Here is a 24,280-nt window from a genome sequence, read left to right as displayed (position 1 = left end):
TTAAAGGCCGGAAAAGACGGGGAGATGTGGGGGTAAGTGCCCGGGTTAAGGGCCTCTTGGTGGGGGGGAATGTATATCTTTGCAGACCCCTGATTACAGGGTTAGTTGTCTGGGCAGGTTGCCTCACCTGCTTTGATTGTGGCTCCCCCCACTTCCAGCCGGCCAGAATTAAGAGGCTGGCTGGCCTGGTGTCAGAGACCTTCCTGCAGTATCTGCTGAAGGCGTGCGATTGTGGTGTTCATTGATCTTGAACTCTTTTCCAGTTTGTAAACTTTATTGGGAACCGGCTGTGATGGCCGAGTGGTTAAGGTTTTGGACTCGAAATCCAATGGGGTCTCCCCGCACAGGTTCAGATCCTGTTCACAGCTCCAGCCCGGCTAGCTCAGTCGGTAGAGCATGAGACTCTTAATCTCAAGGTCGTGGGTTCGAGTCGCACGTTGGGCGCCAAGTCACCTCTCTGTCCGGTCTACAGGACCTGGATATGTCATCCTCCACTACCCCTCCTGGGGATGGTAGGAGGAAAACCTCTTCCAAGAGGAAACATCTTTCCTGCTTCGATTGCGACACCGCTCCCTGATGGTAGGTAGCGGCTTGAAAGGTTGTGCCCTGCGGGGTACTACTGGTCCTATAACTTGCCTATTTTCAGGCTATGAGTGGGCCCGTTGTCGCGGGTGCAGAGGTCCTCCACCTGTGGAGCCCTCTCCCAGAGATATGATGGCATGGGTCAAGGAGATGGTGAGTTTGGGCATCGCTTGGGTAAATAGTTTTTCCCTTGCTTGTACTCTCCTTTTTGTTTTGCAGGATGATTCCCTCAAAGGGATCCATTGCACCTTGTCTCAGCTCACCAGGAGACCATGCTCTGAGCTCCGTTCCTCGTCTCTCCCCCCCCCCTTGTAACACCTGCGGGTGGCAGAGGATGATTCCTCCGAGGACGACTCAGTTATTCCAGCAGAACTGCGTTCCATTATGAACAAACGGGCAGGCTGCTGAAGTCCATCCGGTCTACAGTGGGCCGAGATGTTGACGGGGAAGCCTCCACGTCTGCCTCTGGGGGACATATTGCCTTCCATGCGGACGCCACGCTGACCGACCTTATGGCGCAGCAGTGGAAACAGCCAGAGAAAGGACATTCGCTTTCCAGGATCTTCAAGAGTTTGTTTCCTATTAACACTACCCAGTGGGATTCCTGGGGGCCTCCCCCGAAGGTGGATTTGGCCGTAGCAAAGCTGTCCCGCAGAACCCTGGTGCCCTTGGAAGATGGTTCAAATCTTCAGGACCCTCTGGATCGTAGGGCGGACTCCGTTCTGAAGAAGGTCTACTCAGCTTCCTCCGCGCAAGCCTCTGTGGCCATAGCCTCCTCTATGGTTGGTGACTTTTTGCGCAACCGCTTATCCGCCTTGGAGCGGGATATAGACTTGGGCGTAGACAGAGATGAGATTCTGGCCTCTATGAAAAGAGTTCATAGGGCTGCAGATTATTTGGCGGAATCCTCCTGCCATCAATTAAAAATTTCCGCCAAATCTATGGCGTTGTCTACTGCGGCCCGTAGACCCCTTTGGCTAAAGCCTTGGCGGGCAGATTTTGCGTCTAAAGCAGCACTCTGTGCTCTCCCCTTTGAGCCGGGAAGGGTGTCTGGCCAAAGCTTAGACGCCATTATGGAGGGATTAGCTGAAGGTAGGGGAAGGTCCCTACCTCAAGCATCCAGGGGCAGACGTGCTCCCTCTAGAGGCAGAGGTTCTTCCTCTAATTATAGACGCCCTTCCCAACAACGGCGTTTTAGATATCGCCCTAGGGGAGCTGGTCGCGGCGCTTCCAAGGAGGACACCAAGAGGAAGCCTGAGTTTTGACGTGGGGCAGCTCCCTGTGGCCCCCCTTCCTGTGGGAGGACGTCTTTCCTCCTTTTCCAGAGCATGGTTCACCCATATCCAAGACCCATGGGTGTTGAAGATCATACAGCACGGGTATCACATCGACTTTCATCTTCCACCTCCAGATCGGTTCATTTCCACCCGAACTCTTCCACCTTCTCAGCAGGCCAGTCTAGAAGCCTCGGTCGCCGAATATGTTACCAAGGGCGCCCTGGAGAAGGTACCAGCCTCAGACCACGGTCTGGGAGTCTACTTCCCCGTCTTTCTGGTCCCCAAGGTCACCGGGGGCTGGAGGATGATAATAGATCTGAGGTACCTCAATCGGTTTATCAGGAAGAGGTCATTTCGAATGGAAACCGTGGATTCCGTGGCTGTGTTTCTTCAGCCAGGAGAGGTGATGGTTACCCTCGACTTGAAGGACGCCTATCTACATGTCCCGTTGCTCGTTCCCACAGGAAGTTCCTCAGGATTGCCGTCTCTATGGCCGGCCACAGGGAGCACTATCAATTCACAGCTCTGCCATTCAGCATCACATCCGCCCCACTGGTATTCACCAAGGTGATCGCTCCGGTCGCCGCGGCCCTCAGACTTCAGGGTCTTTTCATCGTCCCTTATCTAGACGACTGGCTACTGAAAGCTCAGTCTCCTGCTGCCCTCCTCCAGCAGCTCAACCTTGCCATCAACTTCCTACAGGAGTTAGGATTATCAATTGGGAGAAGTCCAAAATCGTTCCATCCACCCGAAGAAAATTCCTCGGATTTATAGTGGATTCAGAAGCGATGCAGATCTTCCTCTCCAGTCCAAGGAAGGAAAGAATCCAAGCCAGTGCACGATTCCTATTGCGCACTCGGCAGGTAACCATCCGGACCGCCATGAGAGTCCTGGGCCTGATGTCATCCTCAGCCAGGGCGGTCTCTTGGGCTTTATGGCATTTGCGTCCCCTGCAGATGGAAGTGTTGAGAACCTGGAACAGGTCTCCACGGGGATTGCACAAGAAGATCTGCCTTTCTCCTGCTACCCGTCTTTCCCTCAGATGGTGGATACACCTGAAAGACGGAAGGTCCACGGTCCCGACAGTGTGGACCCTGTTGACAACAGATGCATCCCAGTGGGGATGGGGAGCCCATTGTCAAGACAAAACTGTACAAGGACGATGGAGATGTCCGGAGCTGGGGTCATCCAGTCTCAAGGAACTCAGAGCAGTGTACCTGGCCCTAGTACACTTTGCCCCAGAATTGAAAGGCAAGTCTGTCAAAATCCGGTCAGACAATACGACGGTGGTAGTCTATATAAACAAACAAGGGGGCACCAGGTCACCAACCTTGCTGAGAGAGACGAATCTCATATTGGCCTGGGCGGAGAAGAATCTGGTCCAGTTATCTGCTGTTCACATAAAGGGCTCCCTGAACATAGTAGCGGATCAGCTGAGTCGGGGTATTACCGTATCAGGAGAATGGTCTCTCAATCCACACGTATTTCAACAGATCGTCCAGAGATGGGGTCTCCCGGAGGTCGATCTTATGGCTACCCGACTCAATGCCAAGGTGGGGACCTTCTGCTCCCTGTACCAGGAGGACAATCCCTTGGCAGTGGATGCCCTGTCCATCCCATGGAGGTTCAGGCTGTTTTACATATTCCCTCCAATTCCAATCATACCGAAGGTATTGATAAAAATAAGACAGGACCAAGCCTCGGGAATAGCCATAATCCCGTTCTGGCCAAAAAGGGCTTGGTTTGCTCAGCTCATACAAATGAGTCAGGGCATATATTGGAGGCTTCCCCCTCTCCCAGACCTGGTAACCCAAGGAGAGCTGAGATGCCAGGATCTGAGGAGACTCAACCTGACAGCCTGGAGGTTGACCAGTCCCTATTGAGGAATAGAGGACTGTCACAAGCCGTCTTGAAGACCCTATCCAGCGCCAGAGCAGATTCGACTAACAGGAACTACCGTCGAATAGGTAACATCTTTAATGCCTGGTGTCTGCAGCATCAAGTGGACTCCACCGATCCCCCTACGGAGGCGATCCTGGACTTCCTTCAAGACGGACTAGACGGAGGTCTTGCTGCGGCCACACTCAAGGTACACGTAGCGGCCCTGTCCGCCTATCTGGGGAGGCGTTTGTCTCAGGATTCCTTAGTGAGCACCTTTATTAAAGGGGCAACTAGGCTGAGACCGGTGGTAAACACCCCTGTCCACCAATGGGACCTTATTCCGGTCCTGAACGCCCTATGTGGCCAGCCATTTGAACCTCTGGAAGAGGTCTCCCTCAAGTCGCTAACCGGCAAAATGGCGCTGCTATTGGCAGTCACAACTGCCAAACGCGTTAGTGAACTACAAGCTTTGACCGCTGAGGAGCCATATACCACCTTTTTCTCTGACCATGTACAGCTTAGGTTCCTCCCTGGGTTTCGTCCCAAGGTGCCATCTGCTGTAAACAGGAACCAACTGATTTTCCTTCCAGTATTTTTTCCTTTCCCTTCTTCTGCTGAAGAAGAAAGATGGCACAAGCTGGATGTGGTTAGATGCCTGCAGATCTACTTGCAGCGCACTCGCCCCTCTAGGCGGACTGAAAACCTGTTGGTCAGCTACACGGGGAAAAACAAGGGCGCCAAAGCTACAATATCCCGGTGGGTTACCGAGACTATTAGAGTCGCCTATACCGCCCAAGGGCTGTCGGCTCCATCTTTCCTTCATGCCCATTCAACCAGGACAGTGTCCACTTCACGGGCAGAAAGAAGTGCTTTGTCTGTGGACCAAATATGCGCAGCTGCCTCTTGGGCATCTGAATCCACCTTCATTCGGCATTACCGCCTGAAGGACCAAGTGGCAGATTCCACTGCCTTTGCCCAGACCATTTTAAGTTCGGTCATGGGTTAGTCCCACCCATCTTGGGGACCTGCTTGCTATATCCCCACATTGTGCCGCTGGTACGGACGACAGGGAACAAGTGATTATGAAGATAATCTTGTTTCCCTTAGTCCTAACAGCGGCACAAGATTTCCCACCCTGGGAATCATATCTTATGTATAAAACTGTATATAAATGTTATGGAGGTACTTTTGTATTTACACGCAGAGGGGAGGTTCTTGTGCCCTCTTATAGGGCCTGCCACGCATTTGATTGGCTAATTAAATATCCGCCTGTCCTACCAGCACACAGGGGCAGAAATACCCCACATTGTGCCGCTGTTAGGACTAAGGGAAACAAGATTATCTTCATAATCACTTGTTATATAGATATTTATTACATGGAAATATACACACCATGTTATCTTAAAAACAGAAATAAAGAGGTTAAATTGATACATTCCAGAAATATAAAGGGCCAATTGATTTCTTGCACTGAATAAGAGCTTTACTAAATTTTGGCAGCTTAAAGATTTCAAATAGAAAACATGCCAGCAGTGTAGTCCAATGCATTATCACACACATCCCTATTGCATAGCTGTGTCTCATAATATGCCACAACATTGGCAAGCACAGCTCAGAGCTCTTTAAGAATGAGATGAGGCTCATGAATAATGGTTGAATCAGGGAAGTGATAATTAAATAAGACAACTGAATGCCAATGGACTCCCCAGTGGAAAATGCTCTTCAGCAGAGATCATCTCTACCTTTCATTTCATTCAGCATTAGTACTGCCTCACAGTTCATTACCAAAGATATCCTCGAAGAATGCAGTTTTAACAGAAATATTGGAAATCTCAAAATACCCAGCAATATGGTTTAATGTATTTTACCTCTGAATTTTTTAAGTAAAATAAAATGTATCTTGGACATTTAGTTTCTTCACCATGTAAACGTTCATCCATAGCACATAGTATTTATTGAGGTCAATTGAAGTGAGAGTAAGCTCATCTGTTTCCAAATAATTGCAAAAATTATGTCAAATCTCACTCAAGTAGCAGTGGTCAAGTATTGGTATGAGCTTTATTTGCTGTAGCAATGTAAACCAGTGGTGGCCTTTAACTAGGGTTGAGCCGATCTTGACTTTTCAGGATCGATTTTAAAATCCAATTTCCGATCATTTTTCATTCGAATCCGATCTCGATCCCAATTCCAATCCCAATGCAAGTCAGGGCTCGTTCACATCTGCGGCCCGGCACTCCGTACTTAGGTTTCCGTTTCCTGCCTAAAACACAGGCAGGATACGGAAACCTGCAGGGGTCTCTCTCACCCATTCATTTGAATGGGTGAGAAAGATGTCCGGCCGTGCGCGGCGGTGAGCGTTTTAGGCTCTCCGCCGCGAAACCGGGTTTTATAATCCGGAGACAGAGTCGGACATGCAGTAACTCTGTGTCCGGATAAAAAAATCCGGTTTTGCGGCGGAGAGCCTAAAACGCTCACCGCCGCGCACGGCCGGACCCGGTCTATGGTTTCCATCTTCTGGCATGCAGAAGACGGAAACCACAGAACGGAGACCCCAAACGCAGGTGTGAACCCAGCGTCAATGAGATTTTTTGTATTAATCGGAGATTGGATTTTAAAAGCCTATTCACTATACAGCATGGAATCTAACAATTGTTAGAATCCACGCTGTGTAGTGAATCACTAAAGTAGCCAGAGGATTTTTTTTTAATCCTCTGGCTACTTAGTCCCCCCTGGTGTCCACTTACCTCCAGAGATGGATGGTCCGGTGCCTTCCTTCTTCTTTGCTTCGCTGCCGCTCCATGCTGCTCCCTGCCCCCTCCCTGCCAGGTTAGGAGAGTGTGGGCGGGTTAGGAGAGTGTGGGCGGGTACTGGGAGGGGAGACGTCACGTCTCCCCGCCCTGTACCCACCCACACTCTCCTAAGCCACAAGCCCCGCCTACCTAGCGCTTTATACACTAACCTGGGAGGCAGGGCAGCGAGGCAAGAAGAAGGAGAGCACCGGAGCAGCCATCTATAGAGGTAAGTAGCTGCTACAGATGTTTAGTTTAGCCTCCCATTCCAATGAATGGAGGCAGCCGGTGCGCAGGGGGTTAAGGCTGTGTACTGGCTGCTTCCATTCATTCCTATGGAACTGCAGCGGAGCCTTCACACTGAGTATACAGCGTATACTCAGTGTGAAGGCTAAGCAATGCATTGTGGGAAAATATCACCGATCTCGATCCCACATAAAAAGATCGTGTTTGGAATTCCAATGGCGATCGTGAAATTTTCTCGATCGCCGATCGAAATCCGATCTTTTCCAAACACGATCGCTCAACCCTACCTTTAACCCTTTAAGGATGCAGGGTGGTTTGTCCATCTTTTTTAATATTTTCCTGATATAACATATAATGTTTTGAATTCATTTTTATTAACATTTTTGGAATGTCTACTTGAAAAAAAAATGTACAATTCTGTCATAATTTTTTGTGGATTTATGATTTTCTCTCTGTATTAACATGACATGACAAATTTTTCTGGCAGGTCAATCATTTATAAAAATACCATATTTAGCCTAACGCCCAATGTAGCGAGCTGCATCAGCCAAAAAGCACTGCGGAAAAGACAATGGCAGAACCGCATTGCGTTTTTTTCCGCAGCTCTTTTCACAGAAAGCCCATAGAGTTTTCATCTGTAGACTTTCTGTCCCCATTATACCAATGCGGAAAACACACGGGTTTCCGAAGGTATAACTGACATACTGCGATGGTTTTGAAATCGCATTATTTGTGCTGTGGATATTTTACTGCAATGTGTGCATGTCATTAGACAGAAACCTTTACAGACAATGTAAAATGCTGTGATTTTTGCAGCAGCATTTTTGCAATATTGGTTTCATTATGTTTAACTACTTACCACAAACTTTGCTAGGGGCCACCATATTGAGATGTCTATAACTTTTCTAATTTTTTCCCACCTGAATTTATGCATCCTTCACGTTGTTGACTTGACATTTTGATATCTAGGCAATTCCTGTTCATGTTTCCTGGACTACAAGAGTATAATATGTTTACTTTTGTTTCATTGATTCTACTGTTTCAGACGAATTCCACCATTTTTTGACCATAGAGACCATGGATGTTATACTTTTCCGCCCTTCCCTCTTCTCCTACCGTACCTCATCTTCTCCCCCCCTTGCACTCCTTAACCTCCCCCCGCTTCCCCCTCACCCCTCTTTATTTCCCCCTCCCTCTCTTGTTACACTATTTTTTTTTTTTATTTATTGTTGTTTTGTTTACCCCTCAAAGAAAAAACTGTACAATGTATGTTCTCTTTGACGTGCTTGTTTTACTTTATTGCTAAATGCATTGTACACAATAAAAACAGTTTTCAAACATATAACTTTTCTATTTTTTGTTGATCGAGCAATGTGAGGGTTTTTTTGCAGACCAAGTTGTAGTTTTTATTAGTACTAGTTTTATTTTGACACTTTTATTGCTTTTTAGGGAGGGGCCACATGAATAAAACATTTTAGAGCCCATTCACACTGAGTAATGTGCCGCGTGACCTGTTACGTATACGCCGTGTGAGATTTTGCGGGCCGTATACGCTCCCATTGAATTCAAAATCACGGCCGCAAAATAATGCAGCGTTTACGATCCACACTCCCAATGGGAGCGTATACAGCCCGCAAAATCTCACACGGCGTATACGTGCCAGGTCACGCGGCACGTTACTCTGTGTGAACTCCCCCTTAATTTGCTCACAGCAGTTTTTTTACATTTACCATATGGGGTAAAGAACTTTATTTTTGAATAGTTTGGATTTACACACGCATGGCGATATCTAATAGTTTTCTTCATTATCTATTTGTCAAATGTGCAACTAATTTGTTTGTTTTTATTATATTTTTTCCAAACTTTTTAACTTTTTTTGCACTGTTCTACAAAGGGAGCTGAAATGAGAAAAAAAAAATAATAAATATATATATATATATATATATATATATATATATATATTTAATTTCCATATTTTTTTCAAATATTTAAATTTTTTTAACAAGTGCTGTTGATCCTCTCACTGCCCAGGTGAATGAGCTGAATGCAGGATGGGCGTGTTCAATGCTTGAAGAAAACTCCCCCTGTTCTCCAAGATCCTCATTTGAATAAAGAATAAAAGTGCTTATTCTTTGCATTCCTGGACCTCTGAAATATAATAAAGGTATCATATTTATTCTGCTAACAGCATCTACACATTATGGGATCAGTTTAAATAAGCTGGGGGGAGTGATAGACTTCCTTTAAAAAGGCTCCAAAAATTACCCTTTTATTTATAAAAGGTGATTGTCTATGTGTTTTTAGACACACACATGGTGGTGATTTTGCAGAAAAACAATGGTTTTATAGAAAAATTAGCCAGTTTTGGTTATTTGTAGGTGCTACAAACTTGTTATTTGGGAGATAAATTTGTGGCTGTGTACCTAGTTGAAAAGTGATAAAGTAGTGCTGCCAGAAGAGGTGAAGCACTGGCTGAGTGAGGTGTACTGAAAGCAGGCAGAGGCAACCTGGGCATACATGTGATTGGCACTAGCTGAGGTCTCCCCAAAAGCTCCGGCAAAATTGGCATACAGTCTATCCTGATAACATTCCAATTTTGCTTCCCTCTGGGAGGCAGGTAGAAATTCTCCTATTTTGCCTTGATAGCAAGGGTCTAAGAGCCCTGCCATCAAGTACTCATCTCTCTGTTTGCTGCTAGTAATAAGCTTGTCGCTGTGTAAGCAGGGGAACATTCAGCTTACCATGCGTGAAAGTGTGTGCACGGACCAAGGGGACTGCCATGGTTCGTCTTCTTGGCAAGTGTGATCTTTTTCTTAATCATCATCATTATCATCATCTAGATGTCCCAGTTGTTCCACCATAATGACCTTGACCCCGGTCTTCATCCTCCTCCCATTCCACTTACATCAATCCAGAGTGATGACTTTGTCTAAGAGGTGGAAGCTGTTCTTTTTCTTCCATCTCTCGGAAGTGAGTCTCTGTGACTGTAAGTGTTTTTTAATAAGATACTAGCAGGAGGACCCGGCATCGCACGGGTATATTTCACTTTTTGTTTGTGTAGTGGCCCCATAAGAATTGTCCAGTTTTGCACTGGTGTATTTTACATATCGTTTATGTGTGTGTCCATAAGCATCTCATTTCGGATATTGAAAAACCTGCAATCGGTTGCTATGGAGACCTGGAGTAAAGCTGTGTGTATGTGACCTTGAGTAACAGTGTCATCCACAGCGTCCTACCCCTTTAAAGCTGACATAAAGGAGTGAAGAAAAATGACTGGGTTGCTATGGAAACCTGGAGTAAAACTCTAATATGTGGTACTCCGTGCAGAGCCATGTATCTAATCCTCCGGCATGTGGTATTATGTGCAGTGGTGCGTATCTAATCCTCTGGCGTGTGGAATTGTGTGAAGAGGCGTGTATCTAATCCTCCAGCATGTGGTATTGTGTGAAGTGGAGCGTATCCAATCCTCTGGTGTTTGGTACTGTGTGCAGACACGTGTATCTAACCCTCCCCGTGTTGTATTGTGTGCAGTGGTGCGTATCTAATCCTCCATTGTGTGGTATTATGCAAAGACATGTGTATCTAATCCTATGGCATGTGGAACTGTGTGCAGACATGCATATCAAATCCTGCAGCATGTGGTATTGTGTAAAGACGTGCGGCTTGTGTAACTGTGTATGGATGCACGTATCTAATCCTCTTGCATGTGGAACTGTGTGCAGACTCGCGTATCTAATCCTCCGGCGTGTGGAATTGTGTGTAGATGCGCATATCTAATCCTACGGTGTGTGTAACTGTGTGCGCTGGTGCGTATCCAATCCTACGGTGTGTGGTGTGTGCAGTGGCACATATCTAATTCTGTGGCATGTGGAACTGTGTGTAGATGTGCGTATCTAATCCTCCTGTATGTGGTATTGTGTGCAGTGGTACGTAGCTAATCCTCTGGCATGTGGTATTTTGTAAAGACGTGTGTATCTAATCCTCCAGCATGTGGTACTGTGTGTAGACATACATATCTAATCCTCTGGTCGGCATGTGGTACTGTGTGCAGATGCGTGTATCTAATCCTCCAGCATGTGGAACTGTGTGCAGACGCGTGTATCTAATCCTCTGCTGTGTGGTACTGTGTGCTGACTTGTGTATCTAATCCTCCAGCATGTGGTACTGTGTGTAGACGCGTGTATAAAATCCTCTGGTGTGTGGAACTGTGTACAGACTCGCGTATCTAATCCCCCATGTGTGGTACTGTGTGCTAACATGCGTATCTAATCCTCTGGCATGTAGTACTGTGTGCAGATGTGTGTATGTAACCCTCCCCGTGTGGTATTGTGTGCAGATGTGCATATCTAATCCTCCGCTGTGTGGTATTGTGTGCAGTGGCACGTATCTAATCCTGCAGTGTGTGGAACTGTATGCAGACGTGCGTATCTAATTCTCCAGCATGTGGTATTGTGTGCAGTGGCTGAAACAGATCAATAATGCAGAAGACATACAATCATACAAAAAAAAAAAAAAAAAAAAAAGCAGAGAAGAAGAAGAAGAAGAAGAAGAAGAAGGAGAAGAAGAAGAAAAAGAAGAAAGAAGAAGAAAGAAGAGTGTGAGGAGGGGGCAAGAAAAAAAAACATATAAGGGCTCCAATAAGGGCAAATAAAAGTGTTGGGTTTGAGCCAGGCCCGAAACTTTTGGAAAATTTGGGTAAAATCTGAGGCTAACATATAACTGTGTGTGGTATAAAAAGGGGGCAGTATATTGTTTGGGGGCCAAAGAGAAGAGGGCAATGATATGTGTGGAGGCCCAAAAAGGATAAAATACCATGTGGGAGCCAGTAAAGGGGGCAATATTATGTGTGGGAACCAGTAAAGGGGGATACATATTTCTCCTGCTACTGTGAGCAGCCTGTGTAGCCTAAGCTTGCTACTATGGCCTGCAATGTCTCCGGACTTGTCTCCCATCGAGCACATCTGGGATCTCATTGGTTGGCAGTTGGAAAGAGAGCTGCCAGTGACTAATCTTGATGATGTACAAGCGCAAGTGCATTCAGCTTCAAACAACCATATAAATCATCACTGATAGCATGGCACGGTCTGTCATGGTATGTATTTCAGATGGTGGTGCTTATACTTGATACTGAATAAACTGTAATTTTGAATATATAATAATGTTTAATAATGTTTAATATATTTCTTCCATTTTTTTATAATTTGCATATCATCAATACATCTATTCATCCTATGAAATTCATAATGCAAAGAGTTTTTCTTCTCGGTGTTACAATTTCAACAATAAGGAGCATATATGTATTGTTCTATCTAATCAAATATTTATATATCTATCATTTTCTATCAATCTCAAATCTAACTGCAATATATAACTATTCATCTGTCTACCTAAATATCTATCTTTTCATCAGTTTCATATCTATCTATATAAGAAAATATATTACTATCTGTCGATATCTATCTATCAATCATCTATCTAACGAAATAAATTAATTTTGTATATCAATCCATCTATAATTTTAAAACTGTTGTGTTTATTATAAAATGCTTTTCAATATTCACATTGGTTTCATTGTCAGGACTCATTCCTGAAGCAGTTATAACAAGGTTACGACTGGGACGAGACTGGTTTCCGTCACAAATAATTTCTGTTCAGTCTTAGATGATGCTGTAATTACTCAAAGAGTTGTGACAGGTTTGCCACATCAAAAGTCATCAGCAGAGAACTTAACACACACCAATGACATGACTGATTGTCGGGAGTTTACCAGCCATCTTTATCCACAGATATGTAAGTAAGAGCCACATATATTTATCATTTCCACTCAATAAGTTGCATATGCAATAAAAATGTTGTCAAAGAAAATACTCTGGTTTGTTTCTTGTCAGGGCATTTTGACTAGAGGCGATGTTTTGGTCATTTTAGTTCTGGGAAAATCAGACAGACATTATAACTGAGCTGACATTAATCAGCATTCCTTTGGGCCTCCCATGGAAATGATGTGCATGCTGCTAGTTACAGCCTCGGGGAGTCTCCATCTCATTGCTCTTCCCTTCAGGCTTTCCTCTTCTCCTATTGCATAAAACAATCTATTGTTGTCTATCAAGTCTAGGGACTGTGTTGACAGCATAAAGGGTGGTCTTGTGGTTAAAATCTCTATATATGCCATCTAATAATGCTTCATTATGCTCATGAAAGAACATGGCCCCAAACTGGGGTGTTCTATTATCCTAGCACTAAGCTTACATTTAGAGGTGGCAAAACATTTACTTAATGTGTGGTTTCACTCAGGGACCATAAAGTAACCATAAAGTACATCAAATACTTGGAAATACTGTAAACATGTTTTAATTGAAGAAATTTGACCACACCTTAGAGTCAATTGATCAAAAAACATTGGAATTGTTATGGAATTGCTAGGACAGCAATTCCCCAGTAGCTGCTGGAAACCCTGGGCGGGGCACAAGAGACAGTGAGCCCTAAGCTGAAGCCTCCCACTGTCCCTTCCTATTGCCAGGCCCTATCCTACGTAATAGGCGGCAACTCGAAGATGATCCCTTCCTATGTGATACACAAAATGCAAACAAAACGAACAACAACAAAGGGAGGTCAGCTAGCCAGGTTTCGGTAACAGTCGAGCAATGCAGTGCCAAATCGAAGTCCAAAAGTATAGTCAGTAGGGAAAGCCAAAGGTCAAGGATTAGAATACAAGTAATAACAGCAACAGAAAAAAGCAAGTAAGCACAAGGCAATAGAAAGCACCAGTGTGAATGTGAGCCAAGACTAAATAGGGAGGAAGAACCCGCCCAGAACCTGACAGGAAGGCAGGCTGTCAATCAAAGCAAAGGCAAAAATTAACCACTTAATGGAAAGAGGCAACAAGGGCAGAAGACGGGTGTGGTGCAAATTCAATTACAGAACTAGAGCCGTGTTCACACAGTGCAACTAAAAACTGTAAGCAAATTATCAAACTACACACGCCTCCTGCGCCGCAGCATGAGAGCAGAGGGTAGCGCAGAGACCTGAACAGGAAGAAATGTTACAGTACCCCCTTTTATGAGGGGCCACCGGATCCTCACCAGACAAACCAGTTCTAGAGGGATTCTAAATCTTCCCTGCCTTGTATTTTAGTTATGCTTGAACCACAGATGCTTGAGGACCAGGCAAACGTTTTTTATCCACCTGGTGTTTCTGATACCACCAGGTTTTAATACTGGAGGGGCGTTCCCAACTTTTAGTCGCTGAGACTTTCTCCTCACTGACCCAATCTAAAGAATGTAAAGCAATACAGTTGGATGAGCACTGATCTCCCCACTTTACCAACTCCTTTTTACCCCAATCAAAAATAGGGTTATGGAGGTTCAACCAATGGAGCCCCAAAATAACATCAGCAGAGAGATGCTCCATAAAAAAAAGGCTTATGACCTCTGAATGTGTAGAAACCACTTGCAATGTGATTAAGGGGGTCTTATATTGAACCTTACCCCGGCCAGTGAGGCAAAATCCGCTCCAGTAACAGACAGAGGAGTGTCAAGTGGCAAAAGCTCAATGCCCAAAGATGAAATAAATGAATATTTAATATAGTTAGCTGCAGACCCAGAGTCAACTAACGCCTGGCCAGAAACAGATCTGTCCCCAGAGGACAGAGACACAGATAGCATCATCTTATTCCCCCCAAATACCTGGTTGTCTGAGTGGTTCTTCTGATTACCACTCAGGCACTGAAGTTTTTTCGCTGGTGTCAGGGGTCTGATCAAGCAGTCTCGGATGATATGATCTGGAGAACCACAGTACAGGCACAGGTTATTCCTGAGACGATGCTCTCGTCGTGTCTTGGCGTCCACAGCTCCCAGTTGCAGGGGTTCCTCACCAGAAGTGATGGGAGGAAAGGTGAGTTTTTCAGGAGAGAGAGAGGAAGAGACAGAAAACTTGGAGGAAACAAGCCCTACTCTCTCTTTCAAATTTTCCCGCCAAAGTCATGGCCTGATCAAGAGTAGGGGGATCTGGGTGACCAACCCAGAGCTCCTTAACACAGTCACACAAACCTTGCTTAAAGTGAGCCTTTAGAGCAGACTCACACCAACCTGTAGCTACACTGCACTTACGGAACTCTGCGCAATACTCATCTGCAGAGTGTTTGCCCTGCCGCATGGTAAGGAGTTGAGATTCCGCAATCGCAATGAGGTCTGGCTCAGCATAACTAGAGCTCAGGGACTTCAAAATTTTTTCCAAATCAGATTACTCATCAGAGTCAGGAGGGAGTTTAAGGGCCCAAGCTTGTGGATCCCCCTGTAGCAGAGATATTAGCACTCCCACCATTTGGTCCTGAGTCGCATGTGGATTAACACGGAAGTATAGACCACAAGACTCCCTGAAAGTTTCAAATTTTTCATGGTCCCCTGAGAAACGATCCGGGAGTAGCATCTCGACCTTATAAGGTGTTGAAACAGCTGGGGATGATGCAGCAGCCTCAGTAAGTGTCTGAACCTGTCTAGCTAGCTCAGCTACCAGGCCTGCCAATTCCTCCAACTTTGCTGCAAGGCCGTGAATATGATTCATGCTATCTGGAGGAAAGCAATGGCAGTAGGTTTTTTGGGCTTGCTATTATGTTATGGAATTTCTAGGACAGCAATTCCCCAGTAGCTGCTGGAAACCCTGGGGCGGGGCACAAGAGACAGTGAGCCTTAAGCTGAAGCCCCCCACTGTCCCTGCCCATTGCCAGGCCCTATTCTATATAATAGGTGGCAATTCGAAGACGATCCCTTCCTATTTATGTGATACACAAAACGCAGACAAGACGGATAACAACAAAGGGAGGTCAGCTAGCCAGGGTTTGGTAACAGTCGAGCAATGCAGTGCCAAATCGAAGTCCAAAAGAATAGTCAATAGGGAAAGCCAGAGGTCAAGGATTAGAATACAATTAGAAGTGATAACAGTGACAGAAAAAAGCAAGTACACACAAGGCAATAGCAAGCACCAGTGTGAATGTGAGCCAAGACTAAATAGGGAGGAAGAACCCACCCAGAACGTGATAGGAAGGCAGGCTGTCAATCGCAGAGGCAACAAGGGCAGAAGACGGGTGTGGTGCAAATTCAATTACAGAACTAGAGCCGTGTTCACACAGTGCAACTAAAAACTCTAAGCAAATTATCAAACTGTACACGTCTCCTGCACCGCAGCATGCGAACAGAGGGTGGCACAGAGACCCGAACAGGCAGAGATGTTACAGCAATGCCTCAGAAGTGATCTGAATGAACTTAGCTTATTTTCTTATGTTCTTATCTTATTTTCTGTGGTGGCCACATGCAGTACAACATGCACAATTCAGGTTACTATGTATGAGTATTAAAATTATGAGGAAAGTTTCCTTTCATGAAGATGCAAAACATGTGGTTAAAATCCCACCCCAGCAATTGAAGTAGGGGAAGTCTTTCCCTTGCAGTCACACAACAGCAATGGCCTTTTCCAGTTGCCATAAACCCAATTTTGGATAAGAAGTCAGGAGGATTTGATTATAAATAGCAGCAAGTATATTTAAGGGTATGTTCACACAGTAGAATCTTTGGCACAAAGTGTCAGAGACAGATCCGTAGGTGTCCAGGCTGGTGGTCTGGACTGCAGCACCAGCACTGTAAACAGTGGAAGAGGCAGTGTCGGCAACGCCAGGCAACGATTGTCCTGCATTTGCTCTCTCCCACTGAGCCCAGGGCTTGCCTTCCAAATGACAGCGCACGCAAGAGCTGGTAAGGTTGCTCTTTTCAGAGACCCTACTCAGTTTAGACTTGCAAAGTGTGCAAACCGCACTAAATTTGTCATGTAACTGACATGTAAATGATGGGTCTATCCATTGGCTGTTCATTTTTATGAAAGTCACTGGCGTCAGTGCAGGAAAGGACCTCCAAGGTGTATAGTGCAAGTTCCAGCCACAAATCCAACTTGGAGACCCAATAAGTGTAGGGCGCAGAGGGATCGGAGAGGACACGGCTGAGGTCGGCCAGGTACTCCCGCAACATGTGCCTATACTTGTCCCTCCTGGTGACACTAGGCCCCTCAGTGGTGGTAGTTTGGCCAGGGGGTGCCGCTAGCCTCCTGTGTGACAATGAGATCATCTGTCACTTCGTCATCCTCCTCTTCCTCCATCAATATACACTGTGAAGCAGACAGGAGTGTGCACTGACTATGCTGCTGGGATGGTTCTGCTTCTATGCCCGACTCCTCAGCGTACAATGCGTTATCCCTGATGGCGAGGAGGGATTCTTGCATTACACACAGGAGCAGGATTGTTACACTCACGAGTGCGTCGTCACAGCTGACCCACTTGGTGGACTCCTCACTGACACAGAGAGATCTCACATAAGTCTGCCAACATGGGCGAGTTTTGTGCGAGTGGCTAGTGCACGGAAAATTTTTGGCCTTGCTGCCTCTGGACATGCCTCTGCCTCTAGCCACCTTTTTTGCTGCTGTGCTTGCATCCATATCTACACTTTTTTCCCCCCTAGACATCACCCCTGTCCATGCCTCTGCCTCTAGACACCTTTTTCCTACTTAGCTTACCTCCACATCTACACTACTTTTGCCCCTAGATATCACCACTGTCCATGCCTCTGCCTCTAGCCACCTTTTTCCCTGCTTAGATTTCCTCCACATCTGCACTGCTTTCGCCCCTAGACATCACCCCTGTCCATGCCTCTCCTTCTAGCCACCTTTTTTCCTACTCAGCTTGCCTCCACATCTATACTACTTTTGCCCCTAGACATCACCTCTGTCCATGCCTCTCCTTCTAGCCACCTTTTTTCCTACTCAGCTTGCCTCCACATCTACACTGCTTTTGCCCCTAGACATCACCCCTTTCCATGCCTCTGCCTCTAGCCACCTTTTTTCCTGCTTAGCTTGCCTCCAAATCTACACTGCTTTCCCCACTAGACATCACCCCTGTCCATGTCGGGACGGTGGCCTCGTCATCCACCAACTCCTCTTCCAATTGCTCACTCTCCCCTTACTGCAAACCGCACATAACCACAGCTTGCCCTGATGGCAACTGTGTCTCATCATCATCACTGAGGCCCAGAAATGCTGGTTACGGGTCCACAACCACAAATTTGGCAGGAAATGGCAGATGCTCCAGTATTTAGGCATCAGGACACACAAAGTCGTCTGGTAGCTTCTGCGATTCGGGAATTGGTTCAACAGAGGGAGAAACAGTAAAAGAACCCAAAAAGAGATCCTGGGAGGAGGCAATGGTGGGAAGACTCTGTTGGGAAGATTGGGCATTTTGGGAGGAAGGAGGGGCAGACTCTTGGGTATGAACACAACTGCAGGTAGTGGCTGACTGGCTGGTGGAAAAGCAGCTGGAAGCATTATTCGCTAGCCATTGTAACACCTGTTCCTGGTGCTTGGGCCTGGTCTGTGTTGTACCCTGCACCCTGCTTAACGCAGCTGTCATATCAGGAATTGCGATGAGCGCATGCTAATGTTTTTGAACCCTTGGGTTTTGGAGATGGAACTCCATCAAAGGTCTCTGCTGCTCACACACCCTGCTCAACATATGGTATCTAGGGTTTCAGTATGTGGTGAGCTCGCACAACAGCCGGTGGTTCAGGCAGATGTAGGCGTTGCTGGAGTGTATTGAGGCTAGCAGCAGCTACTGTAGACTTGCCAAAGTGGGCGCACAAGCGCTGCACTTTAACCAGTAGCTCGTGTAAATTGGGGTACATTTTTAAAGACCGCTGAACCAATAAGTTGAAAACGTGGGCCAGGCATGGACCATGTTGGAAGCTGGCAAGCTCGAGAGCCACTACCAGGGTCGGTCCATTATCACACACGAATAAAATGCCTGGCCCCAGGTGCAGCGGGGAAAAACACATTGCCATATCATCCAGGATGGCATCCCTCACCTCGGAGGCAGCATGCTGTCTGTCCCGCAAGCTGATTAGCTTCAGCACGGCCTGCTGACATCTCGCCACGCCAGTGTTGCAGCATTTCTGGCTCGTAGCTGGGGTCGATTTAATGGCGGAGGAGGAGGGTGGTGTCTCAGCACTCCTGCCAGGAATATTGGGCGGGGAGACAAGGCAGGCCGCCACAACTATCCTCAACTACATTCAGCCAGGGTGACGTGATTGAGATGTAGCATCCCTGGCTGCATGTACTTGTCCACGCGTCGGTGGTCAAGTGGAACTTTGTGCAACTTAGCGCAGAAGTTAGGGACCGCCTGATGTTACGGGACACGTGCTGGTGTAAGGCTCAACTCACGTTAAGGGCCAAAAACACTGCTGGTGAATTTTGTTCAGTTCCAAAGGACTTTGTGTTTAGATTTGGCTCAGTGACAGCTCCAAAATATGCCTTGGAAGGCAAGGTTTCCTTAGTGGCTCCATCTCAGCAGGATGATGATGATGATGATGATGATGACGACGACGACAACGAAGCTTGGTTAAATCAGGTGTCGAATGGGAAAGTGGTTTCTGATCTACATGTGAAGTACTGGAGCATGTTGTTTGGACTATTAACACCTGATCAGAACCCTGTAGAGGTAATGTAGAGTCCGATATTAAAGGACCATTACCAGTAATAGTGGTTGGAGCCAATTCTCCACCTTTGTGGTCCTCTAAATAAAAGTTATCCCCAGGACTTGATGCCAAAATGTTATCAATTTCACAATCACAATCAAGGTCAATGTCTGGGTCCTCAGTCCAATCCACTGCATCAATCCAACACAATGAGAGTGATGGTTCTGGAAACACCGTTTTAGGGGCTAACAATTTTAAAGGGGCTAACACTCTACTGGTGCAAGGCTCAACTCACCCAAGGGGCAAAAAACTCTGCTGGTAAGAGGCTGAAGTCACCTAAAGGGCCTCAATCTCTGCTGGTAGCTCAGCTTATGGGCCTGCAACTTAATTTGGAAGGGCTCACGTTAAGGGCCAGAAAAGTGAATTTTTGAAGGTCTTACCACATCACACACACACACACACATCCACAATGACAGTTCAGGGTGGGTGTTGTTGGATTTCCCAATGCCTATTCCATCTGTGGTTGTCATGGGCAACGTGATTTAAAGGGGTGCTTGTTAATGTTTCTTTAGCTTAAATTTGGGTTTCTGTCCATCCAATCGGGGAAGAAAGAAGGTTTCCAGGTATTTTCCTACTTTAATAGAGGTTATTTTGAGTGTAGAAAGCGCAGTTTATGGTCTGTGATAGTGGGGTAAAACTGTGACTTGGGCATGTTAGATGTCCCCAGGCATGCTTCCCCTGCTGTCCCAGTTGCATTGCAGAGGTTTTGGCATCATTTCCGAAAAAAAAAAAAAAGAAGTGAAGCCTAGACTTCAATATCGTCATAAGAAGCTTTGACTCGAGTTTGCAAATAAGTACAAAAAGTGGACAGTAGAAGATTGTCAATGGGTAATTTGGAGTGATGAGACAAAATTCAAAAGACTAGCCTCTGATGGGAGCAAATGGGTCTCAAAGAAACAAAAGTAAAGGGGTTTAAGAGATTAATACATTTAAGGAACTGTCAAGCCTGATGATATGGTTTTTTTTTTCACAACCAAAGGTGTTGGATACTATGGTTATGAAAAGGACGACATAGTGTTCCAGCAGGACAACAACCTAAATCATATGTCGAGCAAAGAAATGGTTCAATGACAATGAAGTAGGTAGAAGTTCTGGATTGGCCCCCACAGTCCCCAGACCTCAACCAAATTGAACACTTTTGGATAGAGTTGAATAAAAAGCTGAATTTGTACCCAAGTGAGTCGACCAGTATGCACCAAATTTGGGAACGTGTAGAAGAGACTTGGGATCAGATTTCTGTTGAGACATGCTCGAATCTGATCGAGAACAAAATACAAAATAATAAACATTTCAATTTAGATTTTGAGGAGTACTTTATTTCTTTAATAAAATATTTTACAAAATTACCTATATTCACTTGTACTATGCATTTATGAAAGTGGTTTGAAATTGCAAGTATGCTTTAAGATTCAAACCCACAGGACAAGTCTGCGACGGATTTTCATTAGTGAAATTGCAGACTGAAAATCCTCTGTATTGTTCAAAGTGTATGAGGTTTTAGGATACACTTATCTGACTCACTAGATAGAGGCATAGATTTATAAGCTGCAGCATGTCGATTAATGTTGCAATTTATATTTTCATTGCAGACTTCACCCTTCGTATTGCATAGGTCATACCTGCAGTTATTGCTATATGAATTCCAATGCAAACCTGCATTTTATGCTTTGTTAGAATTCACAGAAATTCACTGCTAATTTTCTTTGATAAAAAATTAGCTTTAATCCAGTCCTGAGTAAATGTACCCTTAACTTTTTTGTCTATAACACCCCCCCCCCCTCCCCGTAAAACTATAGGTGCTTTAATAGTAAACTATAAAAATATGGCCCGGTATTTGAAGACCTGTGTCATATGATGGGCTACTTTAATCCTGTACACATTTTTATTAGTTTTATTTTTGATTTTGCTATTTATGCTGTGACTATAGCACTAGATTAATTTGTTACGGCTCGTTCATTCTTGTTCTTTTGACACCACATTCTACACATTTCCAAGTATCTTGTCTGGTTAAAAATTTAAGGAAAAAAATGAATGTACATTATCAAAAAATGGAGAACTATGTTATGCATTATTTATCTTGAGCTATGAGATGTTTCACAGTGTTTCCCTCTGTAGTACAAAAGAAACAGTGAATCCATAATTAAGTCACTAGTCTTTCAAAATAGTTGAAGATTCATTATGCATTTTCAATTGTCTCTGAAATTGCTTTGTTCAAGTCTGTAAAGAGACTTCATTTACTATAAGAAACATAATATATCAGTGTGATTGAAAAGAAAAGTTACCAAAAAGCCCTGTGGTGTCAACAGCACTTTCCTCAAACATGGAAATATAAAGGGCTTACTCTAAGTAGCATAAGACAGAGAATATTTACTGTACTATAATTGTTTTACTTTATAGAAAAGGAGTATATCCAGAAGTTGTATATTAAAGCCTCTATTAATACAAAATGTTATTAAAATCTAAATCTAGTTTCTTCTCATCAGAAGTTGAAGTTAGAGGTTCCTGGTGATTAAAGGGGTATTCCTATCTGACACATTTATGGCACACCCATAGAATACAGGCCCTATCTTGGGCCATCATTTATCTTTGCCTAGATGAGGGTATGCAGTTCATGCACAGATCTCTCTATTCAATTCTGTGGGACTTCTAATAATAGCTGAGCAATAGAAATGAATGGAGAGAGAAAGGCAAGTATGGCTAACTCTCTTCTCACTTCAACCACGAAATGGTGGCCGGGTGTACCTTTCAGTTCTACCATTTTGGGGAAATGCTATCGCTTTGATCACTTTTTATTTAAATTTTAATCAGAAGCAAAACAGTGAAAACCCGGCGGTTTGGCACTTTTGACTCTTTTTCCTGCTACGGTGTTTACCGTACAGGAACAATATTTTTACAGATGTGCAGAGTAGGCGATTTCGGACACAAGGATACCCAATATGTAGGTGTTATACAGTATTTAAGTACTTGTATACGTGTTCTAGGGAAAGGGGGGTGATTTGAACTTTTAATATTTGTTTGTTTTTTTTTTTATATATTTTTTTACTTTTTTAAAAACTTTTTTTGCATTTGATAGCCCCTCTACGGGTCTTGAACCCTAGGGGGTCTGATCACTAATGCAATGCATTTCCATGCTAATGCATTGCAATGCATTGCAAAATACTGGCGCTTCTATTACAGGCTACCTAGCATAGCCTGCTATAGAAGCAATAGAACAACAGGCCGGGGAGCTTTAACGAGGCTCCCAGCCGCCATAGCAACGTGTCGCCGGCCCCGGAGCTTATTCCGAATGCCGGCGAACACAGCAAAAATGGTGGCGCCCAGGAAAATGGCGCCTTGGTCAGCTTTGACCAAGGTGCTGGAGGGGTTAAAGACCAACCGGGGGCATTAGCGCTGGTTGTCTACTGTATAAAACAGTAGACACCTGGCGGCTATGGCGGCTGCCCGGCTCCCAGTTGGCCGCTATAGTTAAACACCTGGCATGCGCCATACTAGTACGGCAGATGTTGGGAAGGGGTTAAAACAGTTAACAAAGAACCTTTAGCATCTAAAAAATAAACAATGTAAACAAACATGCAAACATTTTAGGTATTCCACTGTGCGCCAAAGTTTAAACAATACAAAAATAACATTACTTATCCCATAGGGTGTAAAAACCCCTTTTCCCCAAAAATGGACTATAGCTACAATTCAAATAGTCATCAACCCATCATAATAGAAAGAGTGGTTTCAACCTCAGACCCTGATGCGCATTTCGCTCTGCGTAGCTTCCTCCGCAGGGCAAACCCCACAAATTAATTGTGCCTATACATTTTGTACTTTATTATTTATTTGTATGGTTTTTGGCCATATTTCACATTCGAACTTGTTTGTATCATGGACTAAGTACCTGTGCTTATGCTAGCTGTGACCTTTCTTTTTCTTTTAAAGGGCTCTATCAGCAAAATCAGGCTGATAGAGCCCCACATATGCGTGAATAGGCACTTTAAATGTAAATAGGCTATTCAGGCACTGTAAATGTTATATTAAACTACTCCCCCCACCCCCCCGAACCCTAAAACAGAATGTGATAAACTTACCCATCGTGCACGGTGGGCAGGCATTCAGGGTCCGCCGTTTTCTTCATCCACGCCTCCTCTTCCTGCGATGTCCTCGGGTCCCGTCTTCCTCTGGCGCTAGCGAACTGACATTGCTAAAAAAAAATGGCCTTGGTGCATGCGCAGTAGCCGTAGTAGAAGCAGCATGCTACTGCGCATGTGCCCAGGCCATTTATTTTTAGCAATGTCAGTTTGCGAGCACCGGAGGAAGACGGGACCCGAGGACATCGCAGGAAGAGGAGGTGTGGATGAAGAAGACGGCGGACCCTGAATGCCCGCCCACCGTGCACGATGGGTAAGTTTATCACATTCTGTTTTAGGGTTTTATTTTAAAACGGGGGGGGGGGGGGTAGTTTAATATAACATTTGCGGTGCCTGAATAGCCTTTTTAAAGGCTATGCACGCATATGTGGGGCTCTATCAGCCTGATTTTGCTGATAGAGCCCTTTAAAAGAAAAAGAAGGGCCACAGCTAGCATGTGCACAAAAAGAGTTACATAAGCACAGGTACTTAGCATGATTTTGCTGATAGAGCCCCTTTAATGTTTGTAAATGCTGATAATTGTGTGGTTCAATTTTTGTATTAATAGATAAGTTATTTATTTTTGTGATTTTAGTGTACTTTTGCTTTACTTTAGGTCTGTTATTTCTCCATAATTATTGGGATTTTACTGGGAAGTTTAAGTTTAATTAAAATATCAAGTAGAGGATTCTTTGTTTGTCGCTGATAATGTTACTACAACTTTTACATTTCTAGTACAGTTCAGAAAATTAAGAGTTTTCCCATCTAGGAAAGTTATCCTCTATCCATGGCCTAGGTGATAACTTGGAGATTGGAGGGATCAACAT

At 44.9% G+C, this 24,280-nt stretch overlaps 1 non-coding gene across 1 annotated transcript; it reads left to right on the top strand.

Annotated features, from left to right (window-relative positions):
• The first annotated feature begins 286 nt into the window (after positions 1-286).
• Positions 287-368, top strand: TRNAS-CGA (transfer RNA serine (anticodon CGA)). Its single transcript has one exon. It is a non-coding gene; the product is annotated as a tRNA-Ser (tRNA).
• The last annotated feature ends 23,912 nt before the right edge of the window (positions 369-24,280 follow it).

Source organism: Leptodactylus fuscus, chromosome 1 (assembly GCF_031893055.1).
Source record: "Leptodactylus fuscus isolate aLepFus1 chromosome 1, aLepFus1.hap2, whole genome shotgun sequence".
Lineage (NCBI taxonomy): Eukaryota > Metazoa > Chordata > Amphibia > Anura > Leptodactylidae > Leptodactylus > Leptodactylus fuscus.
Note: the sequence above shows the minus strand (reverse complement) of the source record. Positions and strands in the feature narration are given on the sequence as shown.